This window comes from Parasteatoda tepidariorum, chromosome 8 (assembly GCF_982258835.1).
Source record: "Parasteatoda tepidariorum strain Cologne lab strain chromosome 8, Ptep-v5.0, whole genome shotgun sequence".
NCBI lineage: Eukaryota > Metazoa > Arthropoda > Arachnida > Araneae > Theridiidae > Parasteatoda > Parasteatoda tepidariorum.
Genome location: NC_141762.1, coordinates 9584160 through 9596645, shown reverse-complemented (window position 1 = coordinate 9596645; position 12486 = coordinate 9584160). Strand labels below are relative to the sequence as shown.

At 28.9% G+C, this 12486-nt stretch overlaps 1 protein-coding gene across 1 annotated transcript in view; it reads left to right on the top strand.

Moving 5' to 3' along the window:
• The first annotated feature begins 2625 nt into the window (after positions 1-2625).
• The window catches only part of LOC107457283 (protein inscuteable homolog), a 55988-nt gene continuing 46127 nt past the window's right edge, over positions 2626-12486 (top strand). Inside the window, exon 1 of the mRNA XM_087149802.1 lies at positions 2626-2747. The gene's annotated coding sequence lies outside the window, so the exon portion shown is untranslated. The remainder of the gene's footprint in view (positions 2748-12486) is intronic.

Below are 12486 nucleotides of genomic sequence, written 5' to 3'. Positions count from 1 at the left end.
TCCTGATCTTGAATTTCATTCTTTCTCCTCTTCCAAACTCCTTACGTGAAATAACGTTAAATTCGGGGGAGGCTACGAATCAGTACCTTGTTCCGTTTCTCGCAAATAAAGACAAGTCCTTCAACGAACGAGAATTATGAAACTCACCAAACGAATGCAAAAGGGAAAATATATCACTGGTTAACCTTTATATAAATATGTTACTTTGAAAAATTTAGAAAAAAACGCAATTAGTATTTTCTCAACCCAATAGAAAAAAGTATTAACTTCCTCTTCTCATTTTTTTTTTTATTTTAGAACCGTTGTTGAACAGAGGGCCCAATTTTGTGCTTACTACTACCAATGTTCAACTCCGAAACCTTATAATTTTGAACAAAATCTAGAAGACAAAGGAACTCCTTGATCAAGTATTGGGGAAAATTTATTCTCGTGGAGGACTTTTTGATGGAATTAACCCGCACTTGCGTTACATGGAGAAGAAAACCACGAAAACCTCCCACGGTTAGCCTGACAGTAAATTGACTCTAACCCATGATCCCTCTACCACTGAGGCTATTTTACGTCAGCACTGCGGTAGGTACGAGCCGTGCATGGAAGTCGTATTGACCAGCCATCGCTGGGATTCGAACCCGGGTTACTTCTTTACTGGGAGGCGAGCACTCTTTCCTCTGAGTCACCACAGCTCCCTCTCCTCATTTGTGTCAATCCGAATTTTGCACGGGTAAAAATAACGAAACTTTAAAAAAAAAAAAAAAAGATTCGAGCCTTATCTTTCAAATCATGCCAACAGTTCTGTCATGTAAAAATTTCCAAAACATTTGCTACTAAACGAAAGATTGTTTATATAATGTTAGTATATTTCCATATTTATACCCAACCACTGTGTCTCAATAGTTTATAATTAAACGTAAAAGTAAGAAACGAAACTTGTTAGTCAGTTTTTTCTTTCAGCATTGGATCGTTAGATAAAAGAATTTATCTATCGATCCAATGCTGAAGATTTTCAAAATTAAATATGCTGTGTTTCATGGGTTGTAGCTTAATGAAATATACTGAATGACTCGATGTCATTTTATTATAAATTTTCAGAACAACAATGAATCAGAATAAGCAGCTAAGAAAATAACGGCAAAGGAAGTTATGATTTTATTTCCTGTTTAAACACGTGAGAGTAAGCGAAGATTTTGCGAACGATTTAAGTGTATAAATAAAATATGTGATACCATAATAGAATTTTTTTGGCACATTTAACGATTAATTCTTACATATGTTTATTTAATAACGAATTAAAAATAAATATTAAAAAAAAATTCTAGCTTCCGGCTGACTGGGAAAATAACACATATAATGAAAACGGTAAAGAAAGATAGAAAAGAGAAACTTTTAATATTTATTAAGTTTTATAACCTACGTGCAAACTGCAAGTACATAAAAAATCACAAGGAACACAAGAACAGAACACAAAACGAAAAATGAATTTTAAATTACAAAAAAAAAGAATAGAAATTATTAACATGATTTAAAAACTTTAAAAATTAACTAAATAAACGTTGCAAAATTAACAACAACAAATAAATATATATACAGTCCTGTCAACTATTACGCTTTTTGCAAAATATTTTATATATAAGTCCAGCAGTGGACTGATCGTTAAGACACGGTTCCCAGCAGATCACCGAAGTCAAGCATCACTGGCTGCGGTCAGTGTGCGGGTGGGTGACCACTTGGATCAGTCTGCGTAGGGACCGAGGGGGAGCGATATTGGTTTCGTTAAACTGTGCTACCGTAAAGTGCTCGACTTCGCGTGCAGGTCGTCAGGCTACCGAGGCGGGGGTGCCATCCCCTCTGCAGAGGATCAAAATTGTGAAGGCATGTCTTCGGATCATCCTCAGGGATGTTTCCCAGACCGTCGCCAATAGCCCATTGTGCAGCTCTAGTGTGACGTAAATGAACTTCAACTACAGCAGCAAAATATTTTATAGTGTGGTAGACATTCAAAAACCAAAGCTTTCAGAATTTTGGGTAATTTTGCAAACACATTTTATTTATGAATAATATCATTAATTGTAGTAATAAATCAATGAATTTAAGTCTTGTTGCTAAATTATAGTCAGTGGTTACCGGTTCCAAAAGTGGCCGCCAAAATTATTAAGTATAATAAGTAATTTAAGTTCCAGGTGTAAAAATAATTCTACTTAAGTTACTAAATATTTTCAACAAATAGTGAAGGACAGCAATTTTTTTAAGAATTTTATTGGGCATTGCGATATTATCATGAATGTTGATCTGTTAATTTGGAAAGAAAAAAGAACATTAACTAATATAAAAATGAGGTAAATTAGTTAATCATTAAAATATCGCGATGTATATTTCCTGACAGTATTTAGCGATATTATAATTTCAATATCAATTAGTCTTAATCTATTAATTTCTAGCTCCTGCATGTGCGGAATTTCTGTAGTTTCAAAAAAAAAATAATAAGCTCATGAGAAAACTGTTTGAAAACCGTAAATTTCAGGTAGAAAAATGAACTGTGTTTCCATCTTTTTTGAGATTCTTCTCTCATAGAAGGCGGCAAACAACGCCATCTATGTTGAAGATCAGAAAAAGACAGGAAGAAGGGGATGAAGAAACAATTCCGAAATTCATTAATCCGTTGGACACGGATTCATAAGTTTCTGTTTTGGATTGTATCACAGCCGTTAACACAGAAGTAAAAAAGCACGATCGGGTGGAAAATTCAACTGGTGAGTTTTTCTTCTTTTTTTTCTTCTATTATTTCAATTAACAATCAATTTATTATTTTAAGAAAAGTTTGAGATTGAAGATAATTTCATTGGTGCAGATTTTATCATAGAATAATTTTTTTTATTTAATTTATATAAAAAGTTATTTTATTTGTTATATTACGTTGTTCATTAGTTATTTTAAGTTATGACTGATATATGGTTATTTTTATTGCATAAAATGCGAAAAAACTGCGGTCGAACGCTAAAAAAAATAGTGAAGCAACATATAAGATGTAAAAAAAATGAATAAAACTATATTTATTATTACCGAAGTTATTAATGAAAACATTTTTAGAAAAAAAATAAAATACAGAATTTGTTTCACGTAAAATGTTAAGCATTTAGTTAATATATTAAATAAAGTATAAAGAAATAAAGTAGATTTTGATTTTTTAGGTAAAATAATATTTAAAAGTGTTATAATCAAGAAATAAGGGGGCGGTTAGGATTTCTAAATAAAATAAAAATTTATAGTTTTTTAGTGACGAAATATGGTGCAGATTATGTTTTTCTCAAGTAAAATGCATTTGTTCAAAACAATTATACTATTTTTAAGGCATTATGTATTTCATTACGAGTTAAACTTTTTTTTTTTTAATTTCAAATTGAGCTTAAAATTGCTCGAATTTATTTTTAAGGATCACTTTGAATATGTAAACAGTGATAAAAAAAACATTCAACTGTATTTTTATTGTTATCAGTAGATATAAATCTAGTGTATGACCGAATCTTTATATCCGCCATAATTTATAAATTACATATTTATAATTTCTATATATATATATATATATATATATATATATATATATATATATATATATATATATATATATATATATATATATATATATATATATATATATATATATATATATATATATATATATAAGTTCAAAATGAAGAATAAAACAAAGAAAAATTATGTATATATATATATATATATATATATATATATATATACTAGTGGGTAGCGCCCCCTGCTCGCTGACGCTCGCCAACCCCTGGAAATTGCTACGCAATCTTATATAGTTTGCTTCGCTAACCAAGCTCGCTTCGCTCGCTACTAACTTAGGTTCATTGCAAATGCACAAAATTCTAAGAATTCAAAACAATCATTCAAATCAATATGAAAACTTTTTTTCTTTTTTTAAATTGCATCTTTTTAGTAAATACTAAGTCATTAAAATAAATTTGAATTCAAATAAATGACATGTAATTCGTTAAACCTATTAGAAATGTGCTATAGTATAATTCGTGATATAAATCAAAAATCGTCAAATAAATTCGTAATATATAAATTCGTGAAAAAAAGCGCTTTCGACAAAATACTAAAATAGAGATCTATCGACAAAGACCACTTCTGCCTAGCTTAATAGTATGAGATTGCCGCAGCTGATGCTCTCTGGTTATTTCAGTTTCCGTTTTTAAAAGCGCTACATGTTGAGCCACCTCAGCTTTATTTGGCAAGTGACATTTTTAGCGGCAATCATTGGTCGATTCGCCGTTTAAGAGAAATAGAATTAAGAGAAATATATATATATATATATATATATATATATATATATATATATATATATATATATATATATATATATATATATATATATATATATACAAAATTCACTGTTCAAGCTAAACAGTTTTTAAATGCTGGTTAAACTTAACAATTGTTTGAGAGTTAGTACAAATATATTTGTCCTTTTAAAAAGCCTAAGTTTGAATCTCCCTCAAATACCATAAAAGTTGGAAGCTTTGTAAGTAATTTTTTTAGAGTAAAAAATAATTACTTTTATACTGTATACTTTCGATATTTCGAACTTCTATGCCTCGAAAACCTTGTTATGTCAAAAAAAATATTTTTCCCATTAGCATTACATATCCACTAAATATTAATTTAAATTCCTATGTCAAAGAGTTTCTTCTCAAAATCTAGCTATGTCGAATATTTTACGAAATAGAAAATGAATTTTTCCTGAAAAATCATAATGTAAGTTTATTGTAAACCAATTATTTTCGATTCAATTAGTTATATTTTTGTCTTTTAGAAATAAAATTATCATTACTGTATTTAAACTTGCAGTCAACTATCATTACATACATGTTTATTAGTAGTTATTTTTGTTTCATGACTCTACTTTTTAGAGTACTTTCTTAGAATACCTTTTTCTACTTTTTAAAACATATTTAGTTCTGAACTTGTTATCTCAAAAACACGATATCTCGAAATTTTTTTAACGTCCCTTCAACTCTAAGATATCTACTGCACTTATACAAAAATTTGTGCAAAAGATTTTCTTATATAATATTTTATTGGAAGAAATGAGGTTTTTCTATGCTCGTTATTTTAGACAAAAAGTTTATAAGCATTCCTTCAGATATGTTTAAATATTTGTGAATGAACTTAAACTATCAGCATGATAATATGAAAAAGGTGTTAAAAAAAATAGTGCTTCGTTGCTGAAACGTTTGCGTAGTACAATCAACAAAACTTAGCTATCATATTTATTTCGTGTTCGAAAATTTGGAAAGGTAAATTTGAATTATATTACATTGTAAAAACGACTGAAAACATGAAATTCAAGTTATAAACAAGAATTAGTAACTAAGTATGTTGTGTTTTTGGATCTACTTAAGAGCTTACAGTAGTAAACTTTTTTTATGACAAGCTTTAGTGACAATTATTATTTCGGCGACGCAAAATTCAACATAATTGTTATAGCTATCAAACTAAACTAATTCTTTATAAAAATTTATTTTTAATAAGGAATAATATTAAAAACACTAAAACTTATATGTATAAAGAATAAACCGCAATAATTTTCGAACAAAACAAAATTCATTGTCACACTTTGTAGAAAATTAATATTTTAGCGAATCCAAATTCAACATGATTATTTTAGTAATCAGACTAAATCAATAATTTTGAAAATTTTATTTTTAATAATAAGGAACTATATTAAAGCACTAAAACCTATATAAATAGAAGTAAAACTGGGACAAATTTTCAAAAAATATTTTTCTTTGAGAAACTTTATCGACAATTACTTTTTTAGCGAATCAAAATTCAATTAATATTTTTAGCATTCGAATTAAATTAATTCTTTTGCAAAATTTATTTTTAATAAGGAACTATATTAAAAGCGCTAAAAATCCCATATAAACGGAAAATAAAAAGTTTACTTATAACTTTTGACAAATACACATAATATGTAATACTGAGTAGAGATTTTAAACTTAGTTTTTAAAATTTATTTTTTGTGTGAGTGGATCATTTTTTTAATAAAAAAAATAGTCTTAACAACAACAAAATTTTATTCAATGTTACATTTCCGAAATTTTGCATTTAACTGTAAAGTAAAACATAATGCTATTGCTTATAGTAACAATTTTACTTAAAGGATTTTCTCTTCGGATATTTTTGAGTTATACTAGTAACTTTCACGCTTCTCATGCTAATCTTAAAATGCACTTAAGATTTTTTTTTATATGTCTATTTATCCATCTAGGCACCACTTCTTCTAATTTACAAAAAGAAAAAAAAAGGCTTGTTTCAAAAATAGTGAGGAAGATAAGATTTTGTTTCGTGGGAAAGCGATTTTCGAGTTTTCTCATGTCTTAAAAATTTCGGTAGGAAGCTTTTATATCAGTAAATTTATTTAAAATGAAAAAAAAAGAACTCACTGCACTCAGTGATAGACAAATAATAGAATAAAGACAATGAGTTCGCCAACAAAAAAAAAACACAAGATTTTTAGCAATGGTGAAAGTGAAAGTAAGTCCTATTTTTATATCATTGAAACACACTTTTTTTCTGTAACTTGTACAGCGATAAAAAGATAAATAATTTTCACCGGGTGGAAATCTTTTAAACCGGTAACCGAATCTTCAAAAATGTACAGAGCACGGAATAATAAACAGACCACTCTGACTAGCTTGTGCTAATTGTTACGGGAACTTGGAGGACTTCGTGATCCCGATGGATTTAGCGGGCCCCAGTGCCAGATTAAGCGTACGCGGGGCCCTAGACCATTCAAATTTTCGGGGCCCTTCGATTAAGTTGTTTTTCTCGCATATATTCATAATTTATTCAAATATAAAAGTATTTATACTTCTTTTCATTTAAGAAAGCATATTTAAAATAAATAATAAATTAAATTTTACTTTATTTTATTAAATTAGAACTAAAAAATAATCATAACATTTAGACAAAATTTGAATATATATTTGAAATTTTTTTTTTTTAAAAAAAGCATTGTTTTTCTTCAAAAAATATTTCTTTATTTCCAAAAATCCATTTTAAGGGGCCCCATAATCATTGGGGGCCCCAGGCCATGGCCTAGTCTGGCCTAATGGGTAATCCGGCACTGGCTTTTGATCTAATGATCGGATATTCCTACTCAATCATAAAGGTTTGAGGGGGTGACCTCAAATATGCTAATTAATTAGTTCCAGTACGATATTTTAAATTACGAAATCAGACTCAAAAACGTACTATCTCTGAATAAACATGCACGGATTCGAATTTCTGCATAAAAGTACAGAGAAGGTATACAATTTTTTTGCATCCTTTTTAAGAATGCAATTTTAAATGGCAAAATGCAAAATTTGAGCGAAATGGGTCGAATAGTTTTTAAGAAACCGAATTTTTAAAAACAAGACTTTTTCACAATTCGATTTCTCAGGTACTGTTGGACCAATTACGTTGAAATTTTGTATTTTGCCATTTAAAATTGCATTCTTTAAAAGATGTGAAAAAATTGTACAGTCTACAATCCGAAAGTTTTTCGACTATTAATAAATAAATTATAAAACACAATAAATATTTAATAAAAGTTAAATTTTTCATGGTATTATCTTTGGATAAACAAATTTTGTAATCGTGTGAAAAAATTTAACTTGCTTAAATCCTCAGATATGGCGAAATATACAAAACATAAAATTAACATTAAGGGGTCCAAACTTTGAACCACCCTCCTGACCAAATAATTGGGACCCTATATTTTGTATATGTTGTAATGTTATTAGAAATCCAAATCCGACGAATAAAAGGTATGTATATTCAGCGAAAGTGAGCTTTTGTGCCTGATTTCGTTAACTTTAAATATCGGCTGTGCTAATTAATTAGCATATTTAAGGTCACCCCCTTGAACTATTAAGATTGAGTAGTGGAACGTAAAGATCCGATCATTAGATCAAAAGCTATTTACGGCTGTCCGTTTATTTATTTTTTCTTGCGCACTGTACACGTTTTAAACCATTCATAATTTTTTAAAATGGAATTATTTTATTATATTGACGTGAAAGCTTACACAAAATAACAAATTTTACAAAATGACTAAAATGGAAGCTTACTTCACAAAATTTGTAGTAGTCTTGAGAAAAATTTGTTATTTTCCCGAATCTCAAGCACCATGTATTTGCAGGGACGCTCGATAAGGAATTTAAGATGGTGCATTATATAAGAGGGTGTATTTTACTCGTAAAAGTTATTTTTTTATTTTAATTTATAATTTAATTATTTTTTTAAATAATTATAAATAACATCTATTACGTCTCATATTTAATCTACTCCGATTAACTAAAAAGTTGCATTTTTAAATTTAATGCTATAAATATTTAAAAAAAATCCATTTTAAAAAATTACAAATTTATTTGTTACATGCTGTTATATTCTAGTCGCCCAAGGTCACCATCAACGATGAAGGAGTCAGTTGTCCGCTTCGCGAACTGGCACTCCGTTGAAAAGTTCAGTTCTAGTTCAATCTCTTACGTCTAAATAATACGTTTTACATAATTACAAATCTATCTATCTGTTAATTTAGATTAATTATTTTTCTAAATATTTAACAAACACAGGGATGCCACGGGCGATAAAAAATGTAAGAAGTGGTTGAAGTGTAATTCAATATTATTTTTTTTTAATTTATTTAATTATTCAATTGTAACTACTACCATGACTTACATTATAAATTATTTATATTAAAAATAAAATCATTGTTTTCAATCGCAGAAATCATTACTTAAGCTGTGTGTCACAGCAAGTTATTTCAGCAGCCTACTGCTTATTTTCTACTAATATATAGCTCATTAGTACCAGTTGCCTTAGGGAAATAGAAAATAGCATTCCTCAAAATTATTCGTTGGGATTTTATTCACATGCTTATTATCTGTTTTGTGTCCAGTTTAATTTCATGCTAAGCGATAGTCAGCTTGAAAATTCTACGTTAAACATGTAAAGTACAACAATAATTGATTGCTGACTCGTGGGACCAAACGTCTGTTTCATGCAAAGCGATATTTCACGGTAGGTGCGTTAATGAGGTTTGACTGCATAGGTTTTTAAATATAGTATGGTAGATTTTCTATCACCTAGCTAGGAAAATTAATTATACCACTTCTTGATGTTTGAAGAGCTGGAAGAAGAGATGGAAGAAGCAATGACATTTTCAGAGTTTCTAAAATCACGGTAATAAGAAGAACAAGTATAGTATTTGAACTATATTGTTATAGATTTATTACAGAGCTGGCCTCATAATTTCATACCTGCCAACTTTTAATCTTTTCGAGGAAGATTTTCACAAGTGGTAGTAAAATTAAAATTGAATTACAGCTACATGCAGGAATATATATTTTTAGTTTGTAAGAGCTTAAAAGATTCATCACACCATAGTTTTGTATAAATGTTTAATTTATTTGCATACAGGGTCGATAAAAGTCATCTTAAACTAAATTTATAAATCCAAGAAGGAACATTTTGAATAATTTTTGATCTATTGATCAGGACTTGACGTTCTAGTTCTAGGGAGCAATCTTAATAGTTCGAGGGGTTGACCTCAAATATGCTAGTTAATTAGTGCAGACGATATTTTAACCCTTTTGAAGGCCGTGGTAAGTATACTTACCACCACGTTTTACTACTTTTAATTTAGGTTTCCATTTTTCAATAACTTCAGCTTTCTTGAAGTGAGTTTGAATAAAATTGGTAACCATTTGTCACTTTTAAAAAACGTATAAAAGCTATAAAATACATAATTCCTTTTGAAGTTTGTAGCATTTAAGGAATTTATTTTATAAATAAAGAAAAATAAAAGTCAGTAAGTTCCTAATAGGTCATGTTAAATATATTTTCCACCAAAAAAATGGCATTTTTATAAACTAAATGAGTTTTTTTTTTTAAATATCAATTACTGTTCTTAAAACAATTTCAATTCCAAAAATACTTTAATTTACCTTTACTAGAAATAAAGGGCCCATTAAAGGGTTAAGTTAAGAAATCAGACACAAAAGCGTACTTTCTCTAAATAAATATACCTTTTTGTTCAATGAATTTTGTCCATGCTGACTCCCAAAAGGCAGCAGCAATCTGAGAAACATGGTATCCGTAATTTAGTCAGCAGATAGATCCAAATTGTACCACTTACTTAATGTATGTTAATTTTTTGTGTGTGTCCGTGTGTATTTCGTCATATTCCGAGTATTTTTTAAAAGTATCGAAATTTTAAAATTCGGTAATCCAAAGAAATTATATGCGAAAAATAACTTTTAGTAAATATTTATTATTTTTTATTATTTTATTTAATAATGATGAAGTATACATTATTTTAAGGAATGTAGTCTTGAGTAGTAAAATGCAAATTTTAAGCAAAATCGGTCAAATAATTCCTGCGAATTTGAAATGTAAACATCTGATTTTTTTTTTCATTTTGATTTATCAGGAACTAACATTAAGGGGTCTAAGTTAACATTACATATTTAACATCAAGGAGTCTAAACTTTGGATCGTTCACCTAACCATATTATTGGGATCATGTTTCCAAGATTGCAGCTACTCCCTGAATTTTGAGGGACAGAAATCCGAATCCGTCCAAAAAAAATTAAGTTTATTCCGAGAAAGTATGTTTCTGTATCTTATTCGTAACTAATTAATGTGGTTTTCAATAATTGATTAGCATATTTGAGGTCACTCCTTCAAACCATAATGATTGAGTCCTTGATTGTAAAGATCTGATTTTTAGATCAAAAGTTATTCAGGATATTCCGTTTATTTTTTAACGCACTGAACATTATAACATTTCAAATTTATTTCCCTGAAACATTTGTAATGTCTTTTCATATCTACCAACGTGTCATAACACGTAAATTTATTCTATTACTTATTTATTATTTACCGAAACTTTATAAATGCAATTACATTAAACATGAATATTTCTAAAACTGATAAACATTTTCCTCACTGACCGTAAAAGTGGTACTTCAAAAATATGACATCATAATATTTTTGAACAAACATAGATGAGTAAAATCAGCCACTTAGTGAATATGACCTTAATTTTGGTCACAACATCAAAATAAGATGTCTTTTACTAATTGTTTCGTTAATACAATAAATCCTCTTCATAGAATTACGAAATCAGTGAAGTGCAATTACAAAATGCAATTGAAGCACTAAATGTTAAAAGGGGATATGTTACAAATGTGCACTTTCGAGAAAAAAAAAGAAAAAAAACTCTGTGAATTGTGAAAAGATTGTTTTAATTGCTTCGAAATTGTTGGATTTTCTTCTTTAGGGCAGTCTAGAAAATTACTCGTCATTTGATAATCGGTGATTGACATTCCAAAAATAACATTAAATTTATTTTCTTAAAAATGTTACAAACCCCCTTTTAACATTGACAGCTTCAATTACTGTTGATGTTATAATAGAACTAACGGAGCGTATTTTATTTCCACATTTTATTAGCCATTTGTGAAGGATATAGTCCAATTTATCCACTTCATTATTTTAAACTTTTCACCCCAAAACCACTTCCTTTGCCATTTTCATTGAAACGTACTCCAGTTACCTCCGATTATTTCCTTCTTTTGTTTTCAGAATGTAATTATGAAAAAAGAAAAAAAAAAGAACAATTCAATCACACGACGATATATATTAATCGGAGCTACTTTCTTCCGCCAGATTACGAGGTCGCGTGGCTTTGTTACAATCATCGGAGCGGAAAAGGATCATCTTCAGGTGTTGAGGATGTAGCAAATCGGATGATAAGTTAAGAAAGTGAAGTTAGAAGTGTGCGCGTTCTTTGTTGAATGCATGTTTTTCCGCACAAAAAATAATCACCTGGTTATGTTTCCGTACAATAGAGGAAGGAGAAACCGAAACAGAAGGGGAGTTACGGGGTGCCGTTAAAAAAAATAGTTACTGAGCTTTTTTTGACAATAAAACTCTTTCTAGTTTTCTTGAGCTTTACGGAAGAATTATAGAAAAATCTCCACGGTATATCACTGATTTTGTGATATATCGTGCCTATTCAAACATCGCGATATTACTATTTGAAAAAGTATATTGTGAATATTATATATACTTTTATTGTGCATACTTTTGTGAACATTGTACGCCAGAATAGAACGCCACGTACAGAAGAAATCTACACGATATATCACAATAAACTGATATTGTGATATATCTTGCATATTCAAACATCACGATATTACTATTTAAAAAAGTGTATTGTGAATATCGTATTTACTTTTATCGTGTATACTTTCGTGAATAATATGCGGAGTATGCATCTTTTTTTACAATAAAACTCGTTCTTGTTGTCTTAAGTTTTACGGAACAGTTATAGAAAAAATCTTCGCTACACATTGATTTAATTCAAACATCGCGATATTGATATTTAAAAAAGTATATTGTGAATAT